The sequence below is a fragment of the Perissodus microlepis genome, chromosome 6 (genome assembly GCF_051167445.1).
Source record: "Perissodus microlepis isolate ML-2025 ecotype Zambia chromosome 6, ASM5116744v1, whole genome shotgun sequence".
In the NCBI taxonomy this organism is placed as follows: Eukaryota; Metazoa; Chordata; class Actinopteri; order Cichliformes; family Cichlidae; genus Perissodus; species Perissodus microlepis.
The window spans coordinates 15784619-15798552 of record NC_140466.1 but is presented as its reverse complement, the minus strand read 5'-3'; the positions used below and the strand labels follow the sequence as shown (position 1 = coordinate 15798552).

Genomic DNA, 13934 nt, shown 5'->3' with positions numbered 1-13934 from the left:
CGTAATGTGTAAAATGAATCAAGTGTGCATGGAGAGATAGCGAGGGAGGAGGATGACAGGGAGGGAGGAAAGGAGGGAGAGTGAGGGAGGGAGGTAAAGATAGAGACGGAGGGAGGCAAATAAGGAGAAAGACAGATAGAGAGAAGAATGAGAGCAATGAGGGAGACAGAGTGTGAGAGAGAGAGAGAGAGATCCCTTCAGCTGTGTCAGTATGCTGAGTGGGAGGGTAAAGAAACAAATGGAGAGCGATCAAAGAAAAAAAGCTGTATGGAGGAACAGAAGAAGAGCTGAAGAAGGGCAGGAGAGAGAGTGGAGGGTGAGACACAGAGAGGTGAAAAAGAGCAGAACAGTGAGGAAGGAGCAGGCAACAGGGAAAGGAAGAACCCGGGCAAGAGCAGAGAGTATGAGAACAAGCAGAATCAGGGTACATGAGTCTGGATCTCTGCATAACTTTGTGCTATTCTGACATTTATAAAATATCAGATTTATGCAAAGCAGGAGCTGTGAAGCATAAAATATGACCTTCATTGCTGTTAAAACATAAATAATAAATAAGCATTTCAAAGCAGATTGTATGTATGTGAGGGAGAAGACAGGAAGAGGCGATGATAAACATAGAACACATCAAAAAATGCGAGATATTCTCCCAAGATGAGACAGATGCACAAGTTCTAATTATTCATTTATACTCCAGTAAACAGCACACAGACGCTCTTTGCAGGAAAAAAAAAAGTGACTGCAGTGCGAGCTCCTGTAAATCTGCAACTGAAAACTGGAGGTATGTGCAATATTAGCTTGCCCTCGCAGATCGGCCCGAATCAAAAAAAACTGCAAATGAAAAAGGAAAATGTGAGTTTAAATATAGAGAGCTGCTGATTAGTTTCCTCTTAAGCTGCAGCCTAAATGCTTGCTAGATGGACTTGCATTGTATGTGAAGGACAAATTTATCAGCAGCAAAACATGAGGAGCCTCTGCTGGCAGGCTGAGCTGGTTTGCAGCTTCGGGGACAGTGAGACAAGGAGCAAATTGTAGCGGTTTTTGTGGCTGTCACTAACAATTTCGTATTTTACTTGAAGAAAGTTTTACTATTTAGCATTTGCACATTAACAAAATATAAATGAACAAATTAATCATGTGATGAGATCCTTGTTTTTCAACCACAACAACAGAGTACTACATCATAAGTCAAAGCAGATCTTCAGAAAGGACCCCAGCTGAGAGCTAATAATTATTACAGCTTATTAATAATTTCCTAGGTTTGTTTGTTTTTGATTATGTGCTGGAGTTTTCCGGTTGGTTACATTTCAGTTATGCTGCCTCAACTATGTCTTGTTAAGTCTCTATGTGTGCTTGGTGTTTAGTTACTTCCTGTTTTTTTTTGTTTGTTTGTTTTTCTAGTCTTGTGGACCCCAGTGGGACGTTATCACTTATTCTTCCCCTTGTGTTTTTTTTTTCTATTCAATTAACCCATGTCTTGTTTCCCCCCGCTGTGTCCTCTATCCCTGTTACCTTGTCTGTATTTGTTTTGGGGTAAGAGTAGTTTTAATGTTTTATTCTGTGTTGTTTAGAGAATTATTTTATACCATGTTTTTTGTATACATTTTGCATGCATGCTTTTATTTTGAAGTTTTTTTTTTAACTTCCTACCCACACCTTAATCAAAAAAAAAATTATCTGCACCTGCTAGTGCTGCATAAAAGATGGGAGGTGAGGGCAGTCAGACAGAGGAGGCACAGAGCATATGCAGAGGTGGCACAAGCATGAAGATGGCAGAGCTTCACAAGAGCAACAGGATGGATTGGCCAGATGGATGCCAATGAAATTGGCCCTGGAATTGTCTGTGGAACTGGTGCTGGATGTGGTGGAGGAGTTGGAACCAGTAAGAAGGCCTTTCCCAGTGTGATACGACTGGTGAAGAGTGACTTCTGTGATGTTTGGTGCTAGAGCATGTGTTTCAAGACTGCTGCATGTCGTCTGTATAAGTGGGACATCTAGCTCGCCGTTAGTTTTTTCATTTTTTGAAATGCTCTACTCTTGTGTTATTGTAAATAAATAATGTTAACTGCTACACTTGAGTTTTGTACTCCTTGGCTAACACTGCCCTCATATTTTTAGCTGCTCTCCCCCTGATGGAAAAGGACCTCCCCTCATTACATATTTAAGCTTTCAGTTTCCTCATGTTCCTTGTTGTGTCGAACTGGTGAGTTTCACTGTGTTTCTTCATTGCATCTCTGTTTGGATTACTGGACTTTTCTCATGTCTCTCTTTTCTCGCAGCATAAAACATGTTACAAAGCTCAGTTTTCTAGCTTACCATGAGATCTACTACCAGAGGTTTTAAATGCACGTGAGTGATCAAATAGAGCACAATCATTTGGTGTGCTTAAAAGAAAAATGGCACGCCTTCTTTCATTCATCTATCAGGTGTTGTTAATGAACAAAATGGGGTCTGGGTACATTATTACACAATACCTTATGTTGCCGTAATAGTAAACTGCTGAACTGCTGTCGTATTAGTGATATCAATAGTGTAGGTTTAAAAGAAAATCAGGCAGGAAGCCCAAATCTCAAATTTATTTATTTATTATGGAGCTAGTCCATAATAAATGGGGTTTTATGGAGCTCCAGTTAATGTAGTCTTTCCTGAAGTTGAAATGCAGCCAAATTTGGTGCAATGGGATTACTAAGTGAACAGGCTCTCTGCCATTTCAAGAAAAGCAGTTTTATTAAAACTTATACTTCATGTAGTTTATATATATTTCATCTTCATGATCCTTGCAACTCAGAGAAAAGTGAAGTGTGATTTTCACACAAGTGTAACATGTAGACAGGGTGCTGTGGTGGACAGATGGGTTGACAAAATACTGGATTTTACACAAAGTCCTTTATTTTTACTTTCTGATTCGCTTATTTAGTTTGACTTCACATAAACATAAACCCTAAAAGCTTAAAATTGATACTTAGCACTACTCACTGCATTTCAGTGAAGCATCATGAAATCCTCAACAAAGTTGGAAGTGCAACGTGCTTCACTGTTGATATAACCCCATGCATCGTGCCACAGACACTGATGGGCACCTTGCACATGTCTTTGAGAAGTTAGTCACTTGTAAATGTGCTGGCTGTAACAACATCTTGGAGACCAGTTAATGAGTGCTGTGGATTCCCGCAATCTCAGCTGACTGTTGAGCAAACTCACTGTTGTGTAAAGACTTCAGGGAGTCACCTGGCAAGGCAAACATGCCATCTACAAAACTCTTGCTTTAACTTCCTGCATATAATGTAACTTCAACTACACACAGAGCAAAAGATGCTTAACATGCTGAGTGCTTTTAACCGAAAGCTTCTAAAATGCTATTTCAGTTTAAGCAGACTTGTATTTATTCATTTGAAATGAAGAGATGTGCTGAAGGAGCTTCATCTTCCTTTACAGCACCAAAAGACAAAGGTTTCACAGTGGCAGATGGCTGGAAAAGTGACATAACACTGAGAAACGTCCTCCAACACGTTTATGCTCTTCAGAAAACAGAGAGCCCACACGGATTAATGCTATGGGAAGGGGAGGCTTGTTATGTGTTAGATACTATTCTGCTTTATTACACAGAAAGGAGCACTGAAGATGGGATGGAGAGGGTGACCTAATTTAAACATTCATTACACACCCAGCTCTGCTGTCTGATCTGCAAGTCTACATGTTTCTCTTCAGTGTTTTTGTAAACAGTTATTGAATTTCAATGAATGGATTCCCTTCATGAGCAACAAGATCAAATAATTGATCTGTTCCCCGTGGCAATATGCAGAAGTAATCTACATAACTCTGTTTATGGGAGACGTTTCACTGAGAGTCCCAAATGAAGAGAGCATCATCACGTAGGCCATTCGAGCAAAATCTTTAAAACACACACGTACAGGCACCCACAGCCTGTAATATCAAGCAACTTATTCTTCCATGTTTTTTTTCCCATTTTCGTTTCCCTTTACATGAGCTTTGTGTGTGTGTTTGTGTTTCAGTATGTGGGTGTGTTTCCGTGAGTGTCTGTGGGCATGTGGGTGCATTCCCATGTCTGAGCAGGAACTCTGACACAGATACGCTGTGTTGAACATTTCTTTCCATCATCCATTTCTCTCTTCTGCCCGAGCAACAGAAGGCTTGAGGCAGGGAGGTGTAGCTAGTGGGAGAAAGAGAGCGAGGGAGGTCTGCGAACAACCATCAAAGTTTAAAAAACATTTGAAAACAACCACAGAAAACCTCCCTGGGAGATTACGCGTCATTTTGGTATCTACTTTTGCTCTACGCAACCGTCAGTGTTTGTGTACTATATGTCCCATCAGACTTATACATCTTGTACTATAAGAATTAAGCAGCACGTTTGCTTGTAGTCAGAACATTCAAAGGGGGGTAATTTTCACGAGAAAGTCAAAGTAGATCATTGCAAGCCTTACGGGATTTCAACACTTCAACAGCTCTGGACCTACCTATCCCCTTACTTTCCTGGCTTTGTGTGTGTGTGTGTGTGTGTGTGTGTGTGTGTGTGTGTGTGTGTGTGTGTGTGTGTGTGTGTATCAAGGGGGTATATCAAGGTGTTCACAAGCCAGTCTCTCCAGTGTCCTTGGTCCTGAATATGACTGAAGCCTGAAGCATCTCACCTAGGGGGCATGATGTAAGGGGGGGGTTGAAGCCCAAGTAATCTCAGCAGCTATGCTGTCTAAGGTAACTTGCCCCTGGTAAGATTTCCCAAGACAAAATGTATTCTGATTGAGAGGCCAGACTAAGTGCAATTCAATAGACTCCTGTGACAACGATACCTAATACCCACCCGGGGTATTAGGGAGGAGCTCATTCACGACCACCAGGTGTCCAAACCTTAGCCCGTGGGGCCCTTTAAGGACTAAGCCAGAGCTTGCAAGAGGTTGTGTGCTTTGTGGACTGGGTTGGGGTCAAAAGCTCTTGGTCTCTGCTAAACCACTCCCCAGTTTCTAAAACTGGCTAAAACTTCTCCATTTGGACAGATTGATATTCTTGAGTAATTAAAGTTCGTTAACTTGGCAAAAACAGGAAATATACATAGCATTCCTACTGATTACAAATTCAGAGGTGATATATAACATTTAATCCGTCTTTATTACACACAAACAAGAAACCAAATCCCTGCATATTCTGCAGGCACTGCCAGTTTGCTGTAATATCTGTAAAGGTCAAAGCAACTTCAAGTTGATGGTTTCTAATTAGCATCGAGGAACATCCTGCACAAGTCACCTTGGAATATTAATTTGCATAAAATAATTTCTAAAGCATCATGAAAAGCACTGATGAATTAAAGTTGCAGGGTGGTAATGAAGGGCTATGGCAAGCCAAATGTCATTCTGTCACAAGTCATCTTCACACATGCTCTTTAACCAGGATACTGCCGTTGTAGATTCATTAACATCTTTGCTACAATAGTAACCAGTAGAAGTGCTTAAATTTTGAATTTTTACACAGTAAGTCTTCCTTGCAGCCACTGAAAATAAATTTCTTCTTTATTGCCCCCATAAGTCCTGACTCTGGCACCCTTTGAATCCAGTCGGTCCACCTGTTTGTCCCACTTAAAGGACTGCTCACCAGATGGTCCACACCTTCCCCTTTCAATTCTGTCCTCATTTTTGTTCAGGGTGTACACACATAAGACCTCCGCCTAATTCTCACATACAAAATAAAACAAAATGTTTTATTTCCTTTTTTTTTTTTAATTTTTAAAGTAGCATACTTAAATTTTTTATTAAAATGTATCTTGCACTAGCTTTATATCTGTTACTTGTAAATGTTCAATGTTTCTCTTAGTAATTTATCAGCTCTTTGTTAAATTCTTTAGAGGCTATTTGGGAAATTCGCCTGGAAATAGAAATAAAGCATGGTGAAATTGTAATGAAACACAGACAGAACCAGCCTTAAGAGCTGCATTCACACAAAAGTCCTCCTAATCAAACAATAAAATATGTAATTTTTGCACACCTTCAAGAGCAACAACTATCATGTGGAGGATAAGGCAAAAATTCAAATTAATTCACTTTCATTTTAAGAAATGTGACGGTAGAGTGCAGAATGGGTGAGCAACAACAACTCACTGCTGTAAACATGAAATGTCTCCAAAAAACTGCAAATACATGACAACACAAAGCCAGTAATGATAGACCTCAAAGCCCAAAGAGATGCTCAGATGTGTGCCAGCCCCAACCAAGCAGCCAGAGCCTGAATTTTCAACAGGTCACCGAAGCAGAGATGAACAGGCTCGCGGAATTGAAAATAGTAGAGTAAATGTTGCCCTTTTCTTTAATACGAGCGCTGTTGACACAGCATTTTGAAGTGCTCCTTGTGTTTGCTTTTATCAGTTCTGCTGGTGGCTCAGTAGTATAACACTAAAAGAATGACCTTGTGTATCCCCGTCTTATTTTCAGAGTATTTGTGTACAAGCATTTGTGCGGATATTTAGCAATACGTAAGGTTTAATGTTAATATTATGAATTGCTAAGCAAACCAACATCACTCAGGTGGTAAATAAGAGTGATGCATAAGTAGAATGATTTACTTTCTGAAGGGGATAAAGTAAAGTAATGTGTAAGCAATGGCACCAAACTTGGTTTCAAGGCACAAAACAACCAAATTATATTTAGGGAAGGATCGTCGTGTTGGGTAAAATACCAGTTTTTAAGATTAGATGAGCTTGGTTGGTTGTAATACTTGCTAAAGTTAATCACAGTCAGTTAAAATGGTACACAAACTGTGTCGCTCACACACCTTAGAGCCATTCAGCCATCATACTGACTAGTGAGTGATCACTAACTGCTGACTCACTTCCATTTCAGTGTTATTACTCGTTAACAATCATGGATATGGAGGATAATGAACACTGAACACTAAGAAAACCAAAGAGCTCATTGCTGACTTCAGGAGACACAGCACTGACTTGGCCCCCCTTTACATCAACGGGGAGTGTGTGGAGAGGGTCCACACCTTCCGGTTCCTTGGTGTCCTCATCTCTGCTGACATCTCCTGGACAGACAACATCTCAGCGGTCGTCACGAAGGCCCAACAGCAGCTGCACTTCCTGAGAGTCCTCAGGAAGTACAAGCTGAAATCCAACCTGCTGCTGACCTTCTACTGCTCGTCCATTGAGAGCCTGCTAACCTACTGCATCATGGTATGGTACGGCAGCTGCACCAAGGCGGACAGAGTGAGGCTTCAGAGTGTGGTCAAGACAGCACAAAAGATCATCGGCTGCCCTCTCCCCTCCCTGATGGACATTTATTCCTCCCGCTGCCTCAGCAGAGCAGCAAACATTATCAAGGACAGCTCCCTTCTTCCCACTTCCTCTATGGACCACCACTGTGCAATACCAATTCTATGTGCAATAACTCAACTGTATATACACAACACTATTTATTACATATAACTTTTTTTTTTTTTTTTTAAAACCGGCTTGTATATTTGTACATTTTTTATATATATATATATATATATATATATATATATATATCTTTTTCTCTATGTTAATACTGTCCATATGTATATAGCGCTGCAGAACTGTACCCCCCCCCCCAGCATGTTTACACTGAGTAGGAGATGCTCTGTATCTCATTGTACAACTCTATAGTGACAATAAAGGCATTCTATTCTATTCTATTCTATTCTATTCTATTCTATTCTATTCTAATGATAGTGTGCCAAGAGTAGAGTGACAAGTTGCTGGTTTACTGTGTATTATATATATTCTATAGGAAATGAATCCACATAATCATAGTGTCAAGAGGGCAGAGAAAGTCTGTGGCTATCACATATGTTATCACAAAAAAGGGTCTAAATAAATTTGCTTGTTATCTTCTCTGAATGTGAAAATTAGCAGTTGGTTTTATGCCACAAAGTGTGTTCCTTTCAGTGCTCTGTCAGTCTGTTTCAAGAGATGTGAAATTAATCTTTCAGAGACTATAAAGGATAAAACACTAAAGCCTCGAAACATTGAATGCCAGTTCAACGACAGGAAATAAGACAATGGCTTCTGTTCACATATTTAAAATTTTTTTTTAAATATGACGAAACTAAATATTTCATGCATTTTTTAAGTCTTGGTGGACACTGAGGTTTGAAAGGCTTACTGTCACGCAAACACAACTATATGCTTGTAAATCTTTGAAATAAGAACGTACAGCCGTACTGTATTGTACAGTAAATATCATAGCACAGCCAGGAATAGGCATCCCTGTTTATGAATCACATAGATTTGTTATTTCTAGCCTGCTGCTTCAGAATCTGGAACAATGTTGCCAGCAGAAATGATGATGAAAAAAAGGGATTACACTGTTATGCAATAAAACCCAATTTGATTTAGATACTAAAATCTGTCAGGATAAATTTAGCCATGGGATTAAATCAGATTTGTAAATTGCAAAAGATTCAAGAGCTTGACCTCTTTCCATCTGACCCAGTAAACTGAAATCACTTATCAGACCATGTAATTAAGACTTAATGCTTACACCTCTGCACTTCAAAGGGAGAAAAAGCAAGAAATCAAAGAGACTAATACGGGACTCGTGACAGAAAATGAGGAAAATCTCCTTCCCCTAAAAGCCCTTTAACTGGAAAGGGGGAAATGAAATGTGACAATAATGGTGCATTATGGGCAGGGAAACTAGAGGTGAAAATAGAGTGGGCATCACTAATGTCTCCTGGGGCCAAACTGTGAGTTCGCTCATAACTGCTGCATGTCTACCTTCGGCCTGTGTGGAGCAGCCAGATGGCAGAAAAGTCAACTGCTAAAGTCAAACATGTTTACAGGAGGTGAGAATGTGTGGATGGAGGCTGGTGACGAGATGACAGCGTCCTGCTGCAAGACGACAAATGTCACAGGGCTCAGGATGAACTGGAGGCACGCTGCTGCTTTTTGCTAACAGCAGGTCTGCAGTGTTTTTAAATGAATACACACTCTATAGTATAACTGAGTCATAATGAGCACGAGTGAGGCTGGGTAAGCCTACATTTAAGAGATAATTTTATATATGTTTTGCACATTTGAAACTTCATTTATATAAATTAGTTATGTTGTTTTTATTTTTTTTGAGTCATGCGTATTAGGTGCACCTGATGTAAATGTTCTGCAATAAAATCTACTTTGGAAAAGTCTAATTCCTTTGCTTCCAAGGAGCCAGACTTTATTGTAATTTTTTTAATGTGCTCTTAGTTCTCCAGGCTTTCTAACTGAATGCTTTTCCCCCACTAATTTTCAGTCCAGGCTGTAGTTTTTATGTCATTTATCACTGACCCATGAATCATTCAAGCATGAAAAAGCCCCCTAACTGAAGGGATGAAGTAATATTGGATCTCCAAATAACAGAAAACTTAGCAGCCTGTTGCAAAAACACAGAATTCGTTCCCAATTATTTAAACGAATCTACAAAAAATGCCAAACATAACACAGTTTGACAGGCATATAATAGTATTTTTGCACTAACAAGGTGATTCCCAAATAGCTATTAGCTGAAAACTTGGCATATCTCAGCGCATTGTGCAGTGTGTCCTTGGCAGGCCTAAAAAGCTATCTGCAGCAGATAAACAGCATCTGGAAGTCATGTCCTTAAGAAATAGGAAAAGAAATCCAGCAAAGACCTGACACAGGACCTGAAATATTTATCTCTACTGTTGACTGAAGCCTCATCAGAAATGGTTTTAGTGGAAGGGTAGGCTTCCCTTGTTAAGGAAGGGAAGCAGGGAGAAAAGGCTGATGTATGCCAAATTACTCAAGAAAAAAAATCAGTAGTCACAGATCTTTTAAAGCTGAAAATCGTCATCATCAATATATCCATATATACAGAAGACAGCAGAAGTGAGTGTCTACAGCTATCTGTAAAACACAGTGGAGGCTCTGTCATAGTTTCTGGCTGCTTCTGACGTTAAAAATCGATGAATTATGAATGCAGAAAAGTACAAGCAGATCTTGATCCATTATGCAATATCATCTGAAAAGCATCTGACTGGCAACAGCTTCATTTGTTAGCATGACAATGATCCAAAACACACAATGAAACACTATCAATCATGGATTGGCCTTCCCACAGCCCAGACCTCAACATCCAAGAAACATGGAGAATTATTCCTGAAGACTATTTAAAGAAATAAGAAGAAAGCTTTCTCAATAGAGTTAAGGCTGTGTTGGAGAAAGAAGACATATCAAATATTTAATTTCAAGCTTGTTAAAACTATACAAACTCTGTTTTGTCTTATATAAAGCATTTCTATGTATCTAAGCACCTGTTTCACAAACTTGCTACATACATTTTCTATTTTCCTAGCTTCATATAAATAAATGAGGGGTAGTGCAAGAGTTTTGCATCACAATGTATGCTTTTAAAGGGAAAGTTTAACCCATAATCAAATTTACTTACATTTGTCCTCTGACTGCCTCCCTCAGCTGACTGGTAATATTGGCTTTTTACGCGCTTCTTTTAACTGGCGGATGCAGACAGATAACTGTTTCTAAATGAAACATATCACGGTACAAGTATCATTTAGTTCTATTATATTAAAGAGAAAGCAAACATTTTTGCAGCAGATACCTGCAAAACCAGACAACCCACACCAAAACAGTCTGTGTGAATGAACATCACAACAGGGCAGAAGAAAAATATGTCTTGATTCTTTGTTGTGCTGTTCCTTTAATCTTTCATTGAATTGTTAAATACATTAGGTCCTCAATAATACCTCCTTTAACCTCGACCACAGTTATATACATAATATAACTGAATGAACATATTTTAACAATGTCATCAAAAACAAATCACTATGATCTCTGGCACACATTAGCCTGTGAAGGTGTTTCTCATAAAGTGGCTGCAAAATGTTTAACCTTCTTCTTATTATATGTTACTAAATAGCTAAATGGTCTGTTTTTTTTAATGTGCCAACATTAATCAGCCACAATTAAAAACACATCCACACAAATTAACCTCTAAACCAAAAGCTGGCATCTTCAGCTGAAACGCTTTTTATATTTGCATGGCTTCAGTTGACTTCAGCGTTACAACACACATCACAGAGCCTCACTGAAAACATTTCACCTAAATTAGAGTGAGACGAGGCAGCAACACCTCTCCTGTTTTCCTGATGAGCCACATGATTACTCGCTCACGTGATCGGAGCCACTAAATATTTTACGGCGGCTGAGATCTCGATCTGTGCGTCTCTATGAGTTTCAGCAGATTTCCAGATAAAAAAAGCAAAGGTGTTGTGCGCATGCAGCCTCTGGGACAGAAACGGCTCAAGTAGAGCACCAATACGATACATCGCAGGGACACTGCCCCTTAAAAACATATTTGTTAAATAGATGAGTGTGATTATATGAGATAACAAAGTCAAAAAAAAAACTCACTAAGGGAAATCATAATCAGCATGGATAACAAGCAAATAAATGGCCTTGACTGCCGCCTGGTGTCACTGGGTTGTATTACAACACACTGAGCAAGAGGACTACAAGATGGATTAGATGGAAAACCTTGGTCAAGCCAGAGGGATAGAGCCTTTAAGAGAGCACTGGGAGAAGCAGCAGAGGGTTAGGGTTAGTGGAAGTGGAAGAAGATAAACAGACAGATAAAAGAGTTAATGAGACATTAGTACATCACAGAGTGCGGCCGGGCAAAGCCGCTGGGAAATAAAACTAGGAGTGGAAGCAGGGAGGAGGGGAAAACAGGGGAGAGGAGGTGCAAGAGAGTAAATGAGGATATATGAGAGAGTGAAAGAGGGTGAAGTGGAGAGTGAGGTAAAATACAAAAAGGGAACAAGGGAAATGAAGAGGATCAAAGCAGGCGTTCATTTTTTTTGTGGTGAGGTGGGGGGGCACCCACATGTCCTCCACTCTTTTCCCTGTCTCTCTCTCTCTCTCTCTTTTCTCCCAGTGCTTTTGTTTCTCTGATGGGTTTATTTATCTTAAAATCGCCCCCCCCCGCCCCTTTCCCCGTCATCTGTCAAAAACATCTTTCCTCAATAATTTTCAAACCCACGCTTTCTGTGTCTCCCCTTCTCGCTGCATTTCCTTTTATGTCTCTCAATCATCCTCACTGTCAAAACATCTTTGTCTCTCTGTGTCCACAGTCTCTCACTGGCTCCCTCACCCCTTTTTTTCCCTTTCAGCTCTCTGTCTCTCTCTTTCTCTCCCCATAGCAAACAAATGCATTTAGAGCTTCCTCGTGCCAGTGGACTACATATCCATGAATACTGCGTTTAAATGTTCACTGCTACACACCAAAGAACAATCACATAATTCTATGAAATCCCCAGTCCTCAAGCACACATGCCCCCGCATCTTACAAACAGGGAGGAATAAAAGGAAGAGGCTCACTCGCACAAACACGCTGCCAGAATAAAAGCCTACAGTGCAGTTAAAGGTTTTTATGCCAACGCTATCTTGCTTATGAATATACACATGTATTTGCTTTTTTTTTTTTTTTAAATAAACAGTTATTTGACATGCATCCTCCTTTTCTATTAGAATTTCAGCCTTTAAAAAAACAGCACTCTTGCAGAATAATTTAAATCTAACTTGATTTGAATGTGTTCTGGAAAAAGTGTGTACAATTTGGAATTTAAGCCGAATCTATTTAGAGCTACATGGATAACCAGCACTGAGAGCCAACCTCTATATCTGACTCCTGTAATTACATGTAACATGAAGAGAAGGAAGAGTTTGTAAAGATTATATCTTAGATACAAATTTTATTGAAAGTCTTATTCCAGCATCTTGTTGTTCTATTTTCTATTTCTAAAACAGTTAGCTCTGATGCCGCTGGCCAGATATTCAGCTACTCTACTGATTACCTGCAGATGACAGGGGCCTACAGTATATTGTGATATCCATACAGTACAGGATCTCTATTACCCCCCCCCCCCCCCCCCCCCCCCCATCCCTTTCTTCCTCCCTCCCTAAAGGGATAAAAGGTGGGAAGCAGCAGCACAGCTAACAAGTGTTTCAAACATCCACCCAGAATATTGAGAAATCCCAGAGCAGCAGACAGGCGGGCAGGTGCTATTCATGGAGTCAGAGAGATAATGAGGAGAGAACTAGGGAGAGAATGATGTGCCAATGAACTGTTACAGTGTCTTCATGGGAGTATGTGTGTGTCTTGAGGAGGGAGGGGACATAAAAAAAAATGAATCTGTGCAGGCACTTTTTCATCACCCGAAAATTACCAGGAAAGTATGACGCTCTAGTGTAAAGGTAATGTGCTCAGGGATGTTACGAAACTGAATTAATTTTTTTCTTATCTTTCCTTTGTGGCATGAGGAAATGTTGATTGTGAATAAATGGATCATAACAAAGTTAAAAAGAAGTTAATGGCAATCATTAGCACTATTATAAAACGACTTACGGGGATGTACAGTACTTTAGCAATAACGTTCAATCTACCGGAGCGTTTTAATTTAAGTAAAGCTGGACTAAAAGCACGTATGAAAAGGAACACTAATGGAAAAGGTAATGGGGACCCTCTACGCTCTTTTTAATTTCTGTCATATATAAACTGACAGCAATAGATGAGATGGCCATCTCAAGCACACAGCACTGACTCGTAAACCAACCAATCAGAAGAAAATCAGGTTATTCTACAGTCATAAGGAAAACAGTGGTTGGACCAAAAGAATTATGACTTGTGATCTGGCGATATTGTTACCTTTGAAATGCGGTCTTCAAAGCAGCTTTGGTGATGACAGCGATAACACAGAGACAATTTGCTGTCAGTTTACAATTAAATGGGTCAAGATGGCAATTACTTGCAATCTGTTTTTAAAATACAGTGAATAACTATGAGAAATGGTTGAAAATTGCAAATTTGTTGCTGTCTGTTCCAAATCTGTTTCCGTCTACATACACAAAGAGATTCAGACAGAACCTCATATAGCTGAAAACTTCAGAAATT

The 13934-nt window shown here is 39.7% G+C and overlaps 1 protein-coding gene across 2 annotated transcripts in view; it reads right to left on the bottom strand.

Moving 5' to 3' along the window:
• plppr2b (phospholipid phosphatase related 2b) overlaps positions 1-13934 on the bottom strand; it is a 61454-nt gene that overhangs the window by 34083 nt on the left and 13437 nt on the right. The window lies entirely within an intron of this gene.